Here is a 16,306-nt window from a genome sequence, read left to right on the forward strand (position 1 = left end):
TCCCTAAATTCAGGGGTCCAATATGAGTTTAAATTGATTTGTAATTAGATTACCTCAGTTTACTGAGTTATGGTTAGTTAAATTAGTTCTAACTATTTGTGGAACTAATAGAGGACTAACAGTCAATTGGTGCATTGGTGCATCCGCAAGTGTTACTCCAGTTAAATGAAGATTCCCTCATGAGAAACTCAAGCATGTCAGTTCAGAGAAAGACTCACTTGAGACTAGAGTGTAGGGACAGTGTACTATCAGTTTTATGATTTACAGAGTTGTAAATGTCATGCATGCAATCAAAAAAGGACCTATGTTTGGATTCACAGTTTTGGAAGCATGAATTCCTTTTAAATACATGTTATTCATCCTAGGAATTATGTAAGGAAATAGGGGCTTGGCAGGTAGTGGAAATTGGCTAATTGTTGGTAAAGAGCTGGCTTGTGGGGTAGTGAGTTGAGCATACTTGTGCAGAATTGTTCTTATGAGACCAAGCTTTGTATCTCCACTCATATTTTTTATTTAATGCAATATAGATAGGTAGAGTTTTGAGAAGTGGCATTCCCCAGGAAAACTTAATGTGTTATGTGCCATTGATTTATCTTCTTCTTGTTCATATTTTCTTCATTGATCTATTGGCTTCCATTGGTTGAAAGTAGAATTAGATCCTTGTCCTGTGCTTTAGTAAATTGCATGAGCTTGTGAATCTAAAGGAAATTCTATACCTTTTACTCTTTGTTTGATCACTATTATATCTCCCTTTTATTTTTTTTGTTTCAGTACTATTCTCCCCCTTTGGCATCCATGGAAAAGATACCAACCTCCTCCCCTTGTCACTATACTCTTGTCAACAATCATTTTGGTCATGTTGATCATGTAGACCTGGAAACTTAAATCTTGAAATGATGAAAGTAGAAAAACTTCCTTTATTCCTCTTGAAGGAAGAGTTAGTGTAGGTAGGTGAGAGGAACAACTCCCAATATTTGCCTCAAATATTCAAACTATTCTCTAGGAAGTGGCTTGGTGAAAATATCAATAACTTGTTCTTTGGTAGGAACATACTCCAACTTCACAATCGAATGTGTAACCTTATCTCTCAAGAAATTATACTTTATTGGAATATGCTTTGTCTTGGAGTGAAAAATGGATTCTTCGACATGCTAATGGAACTTGTGTTGTCACAAATAATGGGAATAGGTTGATCATATAACACTTGTACATCCTACAAGGTCTGCTTCATCCAAAAAAATTGAGTGCAACAAAAAGCTACTGTAATATACTCTGCTTCAATTGTATATAAGGAAATGGATGCTTTCTTCTTACTTAACCATGAGGCTAGACATTCTCCAAGAAAGAAAGCACCACCACTTGTGCTATTTCTATCATCTACATTACCTACCCAATCAACATCAGTATAAATAGTGAATGAAAAATATTTACCTTTGGGGTACCATAGTCCATAATCCACTATTTCTCCGAGATACTAAGAATCCTCTTTGCTATTAGTAGATGGCTTTAACTAGGAGATACTTGGAATCTTACAACTACAGCAACGACTTGTATGATGTCTGATCTTGAAGTTGTGAAACATAAGAGGCTACCAATGATGGATCTATATAAATTTTGGTTCATTATTGGAGATTCATCAATCTTCCTAGGTTTGCATCCTTTCACCATTGGAGTGCTCACTAACGAGCATTATTCCATGCAATATTTATTCAACACTCCTTTTAGATACTTTCTTTTAGAGATAAAAACTCCTTTGGGGATTTTCACAATCTACAATCCAAAAAAATACAATAGATGACCAAGCGTGGATATCTCAAACTTGACCTTCATATCAACTGCAAATTCACTAGTTAGCAAATCTAAATCATTGTCAAAGATAATGTCATCAACATATACAACCACAACTATAATATTTCCATCCTTTGCTTTGACATATAAGTTATTGTCAACTACACCTCTTTTGAATATACACTTGAGCAGGTGGTTGTCTAGCTTGGAATACCAAGCCCTAGGGCTTTCTTGAGACCATACAAGGCCTTCTTGAGTCTGCAAATATAATTTGGTTTCTCTATTAGCTAAAAACCTTCTGGTTTCTCTATGTATGTTCTCGATTGAGAAAGGTATATTTGACATCCATTTGATAGATTTTGAATTTCGTAAAGCAAGAAAATGAAAAAAAAAATCTTATTGCTTCTAGTCTAGCAACATGAGTAGAAGTAGCATCAAAATCCAATCCTTCTATTTGTGCATATCCTTTGAATACCAATCTAGCCTTATTTCTTATCACTTCTCCATGATCATTTGAATTTATTCCTGAAAACCCACTATGCCAATGACTTTCTTATTAATAGGTCTTGGAAAAATTTCCCAAGTATGATTTTTCTCTATTTGGTACAATTATTCATTCATTTCTTTTAACCAATGTTTATCTTGATTGGCTTGTACAACATCCTTTGGTTCCTCCATGGACATCAGAACAACATGTGCTTGTGTAGGGGTTTGGGTAGCTTCCTTCTTGTCTGCACACCAATATTTAACTCAACAACAATCTGATCAAATAGGGGCTGATTTTGTACATACCTTGGGGGATATTTGGCTTGAGGATTGGAGGGTTCTTCATCATCTTCTTCTGTAGATAGCTCAATGTATTCTTCACCAATGCTGATAAGTTAATCAATGCTGGTTTTTACTGGCTATTTCTCTTCTTGCTTAATGTTTTCATCCACATTTACATCAATATAGTCAATGAACCTCTTGGTATTTTTATTATAAAAGTTGTATCCTTTGCTGTTGTGTAAATATCCCAGAAAAATTCCTTCTTCTACTCTTGCATCGAATTTTCCAAGTTTCTCATCATTTTTCTTGATATAACATCTGCTACCAAAATTTTTGAAGTGCTTAACTATTGTAGGTCTACCATGTCACAACTCATAGGGGGTTTTGTCACTATTCGGTATAAAATGAGCTTTATTAAGGATAACCATTATTGTATGAATAAATTTTTCCCAAAACCTCTGCTGAACATTCCCTTCATTCATCATGGCTCTAGCTAATTGCTGCATCGAACAATTTTCTCATTCTTCTACACTATTTTCTAGGGAGTTTTTGTTATTGTAAATTGCCTTTGATGCCATTATTCTTGCAAAATTAATCAAATTATTTTGAAGTGAACTCACCTCCATTGTCATACCTTATGATTTTGATTTTTCAATCAGATTCATTCTCAGACATATCTTTGAACTCTTTAAACTTCTAAAAAACTTCACATTTCTTTACAGGGAAAGAAACCCACATCATCTTGCTGAAATCATTAATTTTTAGCATAAAATATAATTTACCTATCGGTGAATATGTTCTGGATGGTCCAAAAAGATCCATGTATACCAGCTGTAATGGATTTTCTAACGAGTTCTCATTTTCCTTGAATGTAACTCTAACTTGCTTCCAATTGGAAAGATTTACAAATTGTGTTCTCTAGTTTTGAAAGCCTAGGAAAATCCTTGACAACATTTTTATCACTAAGATTGACTATCTGATCAAAGTTCAGATGTCCAAGTCCTTTATGCCACAACCAAATTTCATCAATCTTTGATAAGAAACATGTTATGAAACCATCTCAAGAAAAGATAGAAAAGATAGATCAACGCCTTAGAATTCAGCCTCTTCGAGGGGGAAACCTCCTTTACATTACATAAATGAACAATTCTTGGATGATACAAATGACAAAACCTCCTTTCTATATATAGGAGTCTAAGGAGTCACAATATAATCCAACCGACCTAACAATAATAATATAAAGCCACAAAAATAACAATAGAGGGATTCTATGGGGCACAAAAATAACAATATGGGGGTAATAGGGGCACAACAATATAAATAAGGGGTATAACTACAATAGTAATGGGGTAATCACTAGTATTATAGGGACCCAACATGCCCCTCTCCTTCAAAAAAGTGTTGTCCTCAACGCTTGAGTAGTTCTGGATACTTCTGCATAAAATTCTCATCCTCCCATGTGGAATCTTCAGCGGATAAGTTCTTCCACTTGATAAGATACTCTGAAATTGATCGATTTCGTAGCTGTCGAGTTCTTGTTTCTGTGACTGCTTCCGGTTCCAATATAATTTTTCCTTCCTCGTCAAGTTCTGGCAATATTGTTTGAACTGGGAGCTTGTCGCCTATAACCTTCTTTAAACATGAAACATGGAAAACTGGGTGCAATCGAGAAGCTGCAGGAAGCTCCAATTTGTATGCCATAGTACCAATCTTTTGCAACACCTTGTACGGACCATAATACTTTGGTGATAATTTATTATCCTTCTTAGCTTGCTTTAGGGACATTTGCTTATATGGTTGTAGCCGTAGGAATACCCAATCACCTACATCAAAACTTCTTTCACTGCGATGTTGATCTGCCTGTTGTTTCATTCTATTTTGTGCCAACACGAGGTTATCCTTTAAGAGTTGGAGGACTTGTTGTTGATGTTCCATTGCCTGAACCTTAGAATTTTCTCTTAAATATGATGTGATGGATGGTGGTTGATACCCATAAAGTGCCATAAATGGGGTCATTTTTGTTGCTGTATGGAAGGAAGTGTTATACCACCATTCAGCCAGAGGCAACCATTTGACCCATTGTGTCTGTTTATCAGATACAAAGCAACGAAGATATCCTTCCAAACATTTGTTTACTATCTCAGTTTGCCCATCAGATTGAGGATGATAAGATGAGCTATGAGCTAACTGAGTACCAAGACAAGAAAATAATTATGTCCAAAAATTTCCAGTGAAAATGGGATCTCTGTCACTTACAATAATCTTTGGGTTTCCATGTAGCTTTTGAATTGTTTCCATAAATGCAGTAGAAACTGTACTGGCTTTAAATGGATGTGATAATGCACAAAAGTGTGCATACTTGGTAAGTCTGTCAACTACCACCATGATGACACTCTTTCCCTCAGACTTGGGTAAACCTGTGATAAAATCCATTGAAACCTCCTCCCAACGTTGGCTTGGAATGGATAAAGGTTGTAATAGACCCGGTGTCTTAATTGTTTCAACTTTATTTTGTTGGCAAACCAAACATTCCGCCACAAACTTTTGAATATCTGATTTAAGGCCATCCCAAAAAAATTCCTTCTTAACCCTGTGGTAAGTTTTTAAAAATCCTGAGTGCCCTCCTAAGGGAGAAGTGTGCAATTCCATAAGAATCTTTTGTTTTAGCTGGGAATTCTTACAGAGGTATAAGCGATCTTTGTACCATAACGAATCATTTTGCCAGCTAAATGTATCAGACATACTGGAATCTTGTTGTAGCTTTCGAATAAGTGCCCACACTTCTTCATCATTCTTCCATTCCTCCCTTGCTTCGTTTATCCAATCTGGTTGGATAATAGAAATGGCACACAACAATGCTTCCACATCCTCATCCTTTCTTGAGAGTGCATCTGCCACCACATTTTGCTTCCCTTTTTTGTAGATGATTTCAAAGTCATAACCCAACATCTTTGTGACCCACTTTTGTTGCTCTTCAGAGGATAATCTTTGTTCTAAAAAGTATTTAAGGCTATCATGATCCGTTTTTACCTTGAAGTGTCTTCCCATTAGGTAGGGTCGCCATTTCTTAAGTGCATGGAGTATTGCCAACATTTCCTTCTCATAAATAGCTTTGCTTAAAAACTTTCCCTTGATTGGACGACTTTCAAAAGCAATGGGTCTTTCATCTTGCATTAGAACAGCACCAATTCCATTTCCTGAAGCATCACATTCCACAATAAAGGTTTTTGTGAAGTCCGGTGTAGCTAAGACCGGTGCTTGGCACATTGCCTCTTTAAGATGTTCAAAGGCCTTTGTTGCTTCCGGAGTCCATGAAAATGCATCTTTCTTCAATAATGTTGTTAGAGGTGCTGCTATTCTCCCATAATTCTTAACAAACTTGCGATAATACCCTGTCAACCCAAGAAATCCTCGCAGATGCTTTATGGATGTGGGGATTTTCCATTCCTTAATGGCTTTAATTTTGCTAGGGTCTACCTTAACTCCTTCATGAGATACAATATGACCCAAATATTCCACCTCCTGGACTCCAAAGAAACATTTGGATCTTTTTGCATATAATTGTTTCTCCTCCAATAGTTGTAGCACCTTGTCAACATGTTCAACATGATCCTTCCAAGACTTGCTGTAGATTAGTATATCATCAAAAAATACTAACACAAATTTTCTAAGGAATGGTTTGAAAATTGAATTCATCAAACCTTGAAATGTTGAAGGTGCATTGGTAAGGCCAAAAGGCATGACCAAAAATTCATAATGACCCTCATGAGTTCTAAATGCTGTTTTCGGAATGTCTTCAATCTTCATTCTGATTTGATGATATCCCGAACGAAGATCCAACTTGGTGAAGTAAATTGATCCATGCAATTCATCCAGTAATTCATCAATGACAGGAATGGGGAACTTATCTTTAATAGTGAGCTTGTTGAGCTCCCTATAATCCGGACACATGCGCCATGATCCATCCTTCTTGTGCACCAATACTACTGGAGCAGAGAAAGAACTTTGACTTGGTTGAATTATACCAGCCTCTAGCATTTCTGCAACCATACGTTCAATTTCACTTTTTTGGACATAGGGATATCTGTACGGCCTGATGTTTGGAGGAACACTTCCTGGAATCAGATGAATAGCATGATCATGATCACGCATAGGTGGGAGACCTTTGGGAGTCTCAAATACCTTGGAATGATTGTCCAGGACTTTTTGGAGATCTGGAGAAATAGATGATTCCGATGTGGAAACATCTAGCGAACATAATTGTGCAATTACACCTCTTTGCTCCTTTTTTAGAAGCTTTGTCATACCATTAGAGCTGATTATCTTTCCTGGTTTCCCTGCAATACCCCTTAATTCAACTTCCTTTCCTTCCGTAGAAAATTTGATGAAAAGTTCTTGAAAATTAAAAGCTATTGTACCCAAGGATTGTAGCCATTGGACTCCTAGTACAACATCAACACCTCCCATTGGAATGGAAAGCATTGGGCTAGTCAATACATATTCTCCCATGGATAGCTTGATATTATGGCACTTTCCAGAGAAATTTATTGTTCCTCCATTTGCAATCATCACTTGACACTCTGGTGCTGGATATAGGAAGCAATTCAATTCTTTTGCTACCCTACAATGAATAAAATTGTGGGTGCTTCCTGAATCAATCAACACTATTACCTTTTTCTTCTTGATTTGTCCTTCTATCTTGATGGTTTGAGGAGTGGTAATTCCCGCCAATGCATTACAAGATATGGTCGGATTTATTTGTTCTTCATCTAGGCTTTGTTCCTGGAGTATATCTTCTTCTTTTGACCTTTCTTGCTCCTTTTCTTCTTCCTCTTCACAATCTATGTAGAATAATTTCTTCTCAGCACACTTATGACCTTTAGTGTATTTGCTATCACAACTGTAACAAAGCCCTTTTGCTCTTTTTTCTTCCAATTGTTGTGGTGTCAACCTTATAGGTTGTGGAAGACTAGGGGCAAAAACACTTCCGTCTTTATAGTTGTGAGTGGTATGCTTCCTGGTTGCCATAATTTTGCTTTCCATTTTTCTTGCTAACCTGAATGCCTTCTCTAATGAATCAGGTTCCCAAAGGCGAACATCATGTTGGATATTATCCTTTAAAGACCCTATGAACACATCAATCCTATGCTCCTCTGGAATATCTTTTACCCTTATGTTCAATTTTTGGAACTCCTCAATGTGCTCCATTACTGAACCCTTTTGTTTGAGACTTATCAATTGGCTAAAAAAAGTGTTGCTTTTTGTATCTTCATAATGTGCTATCAATTCTTCCGTAAAAATTGCCCAAGTGATAAATTTTTTACGAGAGCAAAGCCATTGATACCATACAAACTGATTTGGTTCCAAATATACAGTTGCCATACGTACCTTTTTTGTGTTTTGCACATTATTGAGATCGAAGAACTGCTCCATCTGTAATATCCATGTGGCGGGATCCTTGCCATCAAACTTCCTCATATCGATTTTTGGAATATGGTGGGTCTTCGATCCAACATTAGCGTCTATGGAATCATGATTAACATTTCTTTTGTTCACATCATGAGTTTCCTTTACAACCTTTTCACCATTAGTAAGTATTTCTTGTAGAAAATTTGTCAAATCTGTCTTCAAATCTGCCATGTCTGTCTTCAAATTTGCCATGTCTCTCTTCAAATCTGTCTTCCAATCTTCCATCTTAGCTTCCATTCCCTTTATCTTAGATTCCACGCCATTTATCTTAGATTCGACGCCACTTATCTTAGCTTCTGTTAGCTTTTGTGAGTGTGACATTTGTTGCACTTGTTCTTGTAATTTTGATATATCATGTAGCATTTCTTCCTCTTCTTCATGAGTCATGCTAGAGCTTTCAGGTTCCTTACTAGGTGTTTTCATTTTCTTTCCTCGGGGCATCAATTACCGATAATAATGCTTTACTATGCCCTTTGAATTCCGTTAAACCAATCTTACACAAAAATTAAAAAAAAAAACTACACACCTTTTTTCACTTTATAGAAGTCTGATATTGAATCTGATGTATCTCTGTAATTTCGGATTATCCAGTTCTGGAATTGTGACCTGTAGTAGCCTTCTGCGTCCTCTTTCCAATGCCACAAGTTTGACCCAAATTGGATTCTCCAAGGAAGAGTTATGTGAAATCTCCCACAGTGACTTGCTTTTAGACTAGTTCAGTAGAGTGAACTTGTACGACGTGCCACGAGTCACTGTTTCAACCTTTGAATCTGAAACACACATACAAGAAACTACAGTCCATCCTCTTTCTGTACCTTCTTACAAAATTTCAATCTGATCCCCAGAGAGAAAGTTATGACGATTTTCCCCAGGTCACCTGTTTTGAATTTAATTCAGGAGTCTGCAAAAAGACCAACTTCCTCAGATCATATCTCCGCAAATATCACGCTAAAAGCTCTGAAATTTAGACCCAAGGTTCAACGCGATTTCTTCTCAAATGGATTTTTTTTTGCGACTTTTGAAACGTCACAGAAAAAAAGTTATAGCTAAAATGCCACGATGACCTGTTTGGAGCAGCGAAACCCTAGAATCCAAAGCTCTGATACCAAATGTTATGAAACCAGCTCAAGAAAAGATAGAAAAGATAGATCAACGCCTTATAATTCAGTCTCTTCGAGGGGGCAACCTCCTTTACATTACATAAATGAACAATTCTTGGATGATACAATTGACAAAACCTCCTTTCTATATATAGGAGTCTAAGGAGTCACAATATAATCTAGCCGACCTCACAATAATAATATAAAGCCACGAAAATAACAATAGAGGGATTCTATGGGGCAAAAAAATAACAACATGGGGGTAATAGGGGCACAACAATATAAATAAGGGGTATAACTACAATACTAATGGGGTAGTCACTAGTACTATAGGGACCCAACAAAACACCTCTCCGTCTTCTCTTTGAGTGACAGGCATTATTATATGTTCTCATAGTTTCAACAACTATCTTACCTATGCCTATGGACTTGATTCGATAATGTTTGGCTTTAATGATCACATCATAGCCTTGATCACACTTATGAGATACAATAAGCAGTTTATGCTTCGGCCCAATGTACCTAGAACATCCACTATCTCCTGAAATGTACCTAGAACATCCACTATCTATATACCAATGGGTACCTTAATTATGTGCATACAAAGTAATATCACATTGCTATGATTTCTCCTTTTCTTTCTAGGCTTTGGTATTTTGTTCAATCTTCTCAATAATTGACTCCGTCTTCTTCTCCTTGAGTCTGCAATTGACTGCTATATGCCAAAAATTTTGACATTTAAAACATTGCACCAGATAATTCATAGGAGAAAAAGAATTATTGCACCTGGGTATGCTTTTTCTCAGCCAAAATCTTCTTTTTGATCAGAGCTGCTTGTGGGAAAGATTGACTCTGTAATTTGCTGCTTTGTGACCATAATTTGTGCATGTGAAACAATACCATGGGAAAATATTATTGTATTGGAAGGTTGAATTCTACGTTGGGATGAATTATCGGTAGTTCAATTTGCTTGGCCAACGTTCAACTTTTTCTACTACTGATTTTTATGGATATGAGTTTTGGGATGCATGTATCCCTTTTGTTGCTGTGTAGTCCCTTTATTCGTTGCTGGAACATAGGTAATTGTTTTACCTCCCTTTAGCTTTGTTGTTGCGCTGGAATCAATTTCAAAGCCAAGACCACTACCGTCTTTAGAGACTCACTCTGTATCCAATATCTCATTCAAATATTTAGTCCCTTTTTTGAATTTCTGATTGAAACTCAACTGCATTTTGGTCATCTCCAACTCCCCCTTCAACAACACGATTTCTCGTTCTAGCCTCTCACATGCTTGAATCTTGTCATCAAGTTGTTGGTTCAGGGATTCCTAAATCTTCTTACCTTATTCCATTTGAAAAAACAATGGCTCAACAACTTCAATCTTATCTTTTATCAGACTCTTTTTGGGTTTTGTTTTTCTTTCTCAGACTCTCTATTTCCTCAAGTTCACTTACTAGCTCTCCTTCAAGATCTACTTCTCCCTCTTCATCATCAAAATTAATAGCCTCAATTTGCATATTTTCTATGGTCATCAACATAAATTATTTATATCTCTCATCATCTTTGTCCTCATATAAGGATTGACTAGGTTAACTTTCCGAAGGGTTCTCTTATTGAACATAAAAACCCCTCTTCTTAGCCTTTTGTATGTCCTTTTGAACTCTCTTTAATATTTCTTTAGGATCATATCCTTTCTTCTTCCGTTTAGGACACTTTGATACATAATGGAAAACTTTTCTGCCATTAAAACATTTGATGGGTAGCTTACCTTTATAATTGCCTGATCCTCACTTGAGCTTCCTCATAAAGTTGACTTCTTCTTCATCTATTTCAAAAGAGTCATCATGCACTTATTTGCACTACTTTTCTGCTTTGAAGGCTAATTATTTGGATGGAGACTTTCCTTTAAAAATCCTCATCTCATAGGCAATGAGTATACCAAGTAATTGATCTAGAGTGAGAGAGTTCATATTGGTGATTTCTTCAATAGATGACACATTGGGATTAAACCTTTTAGGAAGAGATCTTAACACCTTTTGAACTACGCCAACTTCATCTAGCTTGTCATCAAGCCCTCTTATGGTGTTCACAACCTCCTAAATTCTTAAGCAATACTTTGCAATATATTCATCATCATGCATACTTAAAGACTCAAATTGCATCCTATATCCTTGGATTTTAGCTTTCTTTACCTTGTTGTCTCCTTCATAGCAGTTGCTCATATTGTCCTAAATAACTTTGGCATATGTGAAATCCATTACTTTGAAAAGATATGATCCAGATAGGCCAACAAGTAGAGTGTTCATGGCTTTAGAATTGCATGTGAAATCCATCTTTTGATCTTTGGTAACCACTGCTGGACGCCTTTGATATTCTTCTTCCACAACATACCACACAGCAACTCCAATTGATTGAATGTAGGTATTCATCCTCACTTTCCAAAATACACAGTTTGTTGCATTAAACATGGGTTCCCTATTGGTAAATCCTCCTTCCTAGTTTTCAGTGGTCCTTGATCTTTCTTCTAACTGTTAAACTGATATGAAGTAACTTGGCTTTGATACCAATTGTTGGAAACTAGGAAAGTACTGAGAGGGCGATGAATCAATATTGTAGGATTTTTTACCAATTTAAAGTTTTCTTTTACTTTGTGAAAGAACACTAAAACACCATTAAGTAACTCAACAATTAATTGAAATAAGTAGGACAAGAAATAATTTCAACAATTAATGGAACACACAAAGAACAAATAACTTCTTCAAAACCACTCTTCAATTCATTCACAAGGAAAGCTACAACTTGTTGTTACAATTCTCTGGCTACAACCAACATAAATTTATCATCTATAATTGAATGGAGCTACAACCCCAAATATTTAGCAACACCCACTAGAAGGAGCACCAACCATTGATTTTTCAAGCTACAACTTACTTGACACTCATTGGTTCACCTTTCATCCATTTTTGTACTAGAAACAATGATTTTCAATTCTGCCTTCAAAATTAAACAATTTCCTTCTCAATCACCACTACCTTCAAAAATATCTGATCACTGAGAAACACCAACAAATTCACCTCACACCGCTCACAAAACTCATATATGTTCATCTCATGGATAGCTTGATATTATGTCACTTTCCAGAGAAATTTATGGTTCCTCCACTTGCAACCATCACTTGACACTCCGGTGCTGGATATAGAAAGCAATTCAATTCCTTGGCTATCTTACAATGAATAAAATTATGGGTATTCCCTGAATCAATCAACACTCTTAACTTTTTCTTCTTGATATGCCCTTCTATCTTGATAGTTTGAGGAGTGGTAATTTCTTCCAATGCATTGCAAGATATGGTCGGATTGATTTCTTGAGACTCGATGTGATCTTTCGATTCTTGAACATTTTTCTTCTTGATATGTACTTCTATATTGATAGTTTGAGGAGTGGTAATTCCGTCCAATGCATTACGGGATATGGTCGGATTCATCTCTTCTTTCTAGATGTGATATTTCACTCCTTCAACCTTTTTCTTCTTGATATGTCCTTCTACCTTGAGAGTTTTAGGAGTGGTAATTCTTTCCAATGCTTTACAAGATATGGTCAGATTCATTTCTTCTTTCTCTGGGGTTGGTTCCTGGTGTATATACTCTTCTTTTGACATTTCTTGATCCTTTTCTTCCTCCTCTCCACAATTAATGTAAAATAATTTCTTCTCAACACACTTATGACCTTTAATGTATTTGTTATCACAATTGTAACAAAGCCCTTTTTCTCTTTTTTCTTCCAATTGTTGTGGTGTAACCCTTGTAGGTTGTGGAAGGCTAGGAGAAACAAAACTTCTATCCTTATAGTTGTGAGGGGTAGACTTCCTTGTTGCCATGATTTTGCTTTCCACTTTGTAACAAAGCCCTTTTTCTCTTTTTTCTTCCAATTGTTGTGGTGTTGCTCTTTGTATCCTCATAATGTGCTATTGTTTCCTCCGTGAAAATTGACCATGTAACAAGTTGTTTACAAGAGAAAAGACCTTTATACCATAAAAATTCATCCTGTTCTAAATATGAAGATGCAATACATACCTTTTATAACAGTGGTACACCATGTAGATCAAAATATTGCTCCATCTATAGTATCCAATTTACTGGATCATTTCCATCAAACTTCCTCATATCACCTTTTCTTGATTTCAAGAGCTCGATCTTGAAATGATTGTAACTCTTTACTTTTAGATCTCAAAGTTTTGAAATTGTCTCTAGCAATAGCCCTCTGAGTCCTCTTTCTAACCCCATAAGTCCGATCAGGATTTGATTTTCCAAGAAAGAGTTATGCCCAATCTCCTAAGATGACCTGATTATATAATGTTTTAGTAGAACAAACTTGTATGACGTGCCATGTGTCAATGTTTAAACCTTCAGATATGAAGACTATGCACAGAAAACTACAGTCCGTCCTCTTTCTGTAACTTCTTACCAAATTTCAATTTGTTGGTCAGAGAGAATGTTATGACGATTTTCCCAAGGTCACCTGTTTAGGATGTAATTCGGGAGTCTACAAAAACCCTAACTTCCTCATATCTTATATCTGAAAATACATCAATACAAGATTTGAAATTCGGACCCGTAGTTCAGATCAATTGCGTATCAAATGATTTTTTTCTTTAGCTTCTGAAACTTCGTAGCGAAAGGGTTATAGTGAAAATACCACGATGACCTCTTTTAGATGAAATTATGGAGCTTGCAAAAACCATAACTTCCTCAGACCATATCTCCTAAAATATAGTGAGAGAAGATCTGAAATTCGGAAGTGCGGTTCAGTAAAATTTCTTCTCCAATGGGTTTTTTTTGTAGCTTCTAAAAAGTCACAGAAAGAAAGTTATAGAGAAAATACCACAATGACCTGTTTGGAGCGATGAAACCATAGAATCCAAAGCTCTGACACCAAATGTTTGGAACCAGCTCACAAAAAGATAGAAAAGAGAGATCAACGCCTTATAATTCAGCCTCTTCGATGGGGCAACCTCATTTGCATTACAGAAATTAACAATTCTTGGATGATACAAATGACAAGACCTCCTTTCTATATATAGGAGTCTAAATGGTCATAATATAATCAAATCCGACATAACAATAATAATGTAAGGGCACAATAATAACAATCGTGAGCTTCTATGGGGCACAATAATAATAATATGGGGATTACATGGGCACAACAATATAATAAGGGGCTTGTACTAATAACAATAAGGGTTACACTAGTAATATAGGGATCTAACAGAAAACCATTGGGCATGGAGTCATGATTAAAATCTGATTTCTGTCTAGTGAGATGATGGGAATATAGAGGGTTTCTCCATAGGGGTGAGGTAGGCATCTTTGGTGGTGGTTTTAGATTAAATTCTAGTGGAAGGTGAAGGAAGAAAAAGTGAAGGACAATAACATTAGAGCATCAAACAATAAATGAATTGTAAAATGATGCTCTAAATCCGAAAACATTAATAACTTGGTAAACTAATCAAAGCATCATTAAGGATGAATTCAGAATCAATCATCTAGTTTTTTTATGAGAAATAAATATATAAATTAAAGGGATTAAAAACACATAAGAAAACTCACAAGTCAAAGGAGCATAAGCCACCAAAATTCTAACACAAGAATCCCTACAAATCACCTGCTATTTCATTTATTCACTGACGAAAGTCTTCAAAATTATAGTGCACAAAAAGTCTTCTCTCTAAATTCAACCAACATAACCTTTACAATGTTTTTTTTATCCTTATACATCATCAAATATTCGATATCTTATCCTAGGTGGTCGAATTCATTGACCAAAACTAACTTTAACTAGATACATTCAAAATATGGTGCATATACTTAAAAATAGGAACTATTTTCCTTGTAGCCAATCTAAGTTTAAAACATCACTAGCTTAGAACACTGATCAATAAACATTAAAGACAATCCCTAAGATATTTTTCCATCTATTTACATGGTCACAAATATTACTAGAAGTCAAAAATTTGAATTTTAAGACAAAATATGGCTAACTGTATCTGTGCACAACACCTCTACATAGAAAAGAAAGGTTCTTTTTCTGACTACATGGATGGCTGCACATTTTTGAAAACCTGCTGGTGGATGAACTGTTAAATGTGATGAAGATGTCCCTGACCTATAAATGCCAAAAAATCTCCAAAAGTTCCCCTTTTCAAGAAACCATAATATCGCTGCTCACCCTATGTGCAACACCTATGGGTAGCAACTGTCCACTCGTATTTTCACTTGATTTATTTGCTTCATCTGCATCAACCAACAAATCTAGCTTTCCTCAATCTTCCTCTTGAAGTCTCTATTGTGTCTGTTGAAGATATTCCTTCATTTCTCTATATTTCTTCTCCAATATCCAGTGTTGTCTGTAGATGTTCTTTAGTTTCTTGTGTAGAGGAATGGATTTTCTCTACATGTATTTGGCATCATCCATAGCTAGATGATAGATGTCCATAAGATCAATCCATTTCTTCCTAGCCTCTTCATATTTCTTCTTGAGCTCAGCAATTTCATCTTGGGCCTCCTTTAATTTCTTCTTCATGCTCACGAAGTGAACTTCTCTTAATCCTCCTTATCCTATTTCACTGTCTTCACTTCTTGGATATGTAGATTTTTAGACGAGGATATTGTAAACTTGGCTACTGGTATTTCTAGCTTCTTAACCTCTTCCCTGATTACCTTTTTTTTTCCCTTAGATTTGACAACAACTGCCATGTCTTTAACCATAGGCAAGTCTTCACTAGATTGAGTTGGTTTTCTTAGGACGGTCTTCGTTAATTGCCTATTTTCTTGTTGTAGCTGAGCTATAACCAAGTAAGCTTCTCTTAAATGTTTTTCTAACTCCTTAACTTGTTTGTCTTTCTCATCCATAGAAATTGTTTGTGTTTGAATTTCCTTAGGCTCATATAGTTCTTCAGGTGGCTTCTCCAATGGTAAGCTTTTGGTAGCTACCTTTGTGAGAGGATTTCTAGGCACTGGAATCTCCACCACCTATGGTGAGAAATGTAGTTTTTTGCCATTTTTCTTCAGTGATTGCTCAATTGTTGATGTATATATTTTCTTGATAGAACTCTTTAGGGGTGAAGAAGTAGTCTTAGTGGTGGATGAAGGAGTATCCATGTGGCTTGATGGACTTCCAACATA

The sequence above is a fragment of the Pinus tabuliformis genome, chromosome 7, assembly GCF_031772625.1.
Source record: "Pinus tabuliformis cultivar Carrire ecotype Pingquan chromosome 7, CPIR1, whole genome shotgun sequence".
NCBI classification, from domain to species: domain Eukaryota; kingdom Viridiplantae; phylum Streptophyta; class Pinopsida; order Pinales; family Pinaceae; genus Pinus; species Pinus tabuliformis.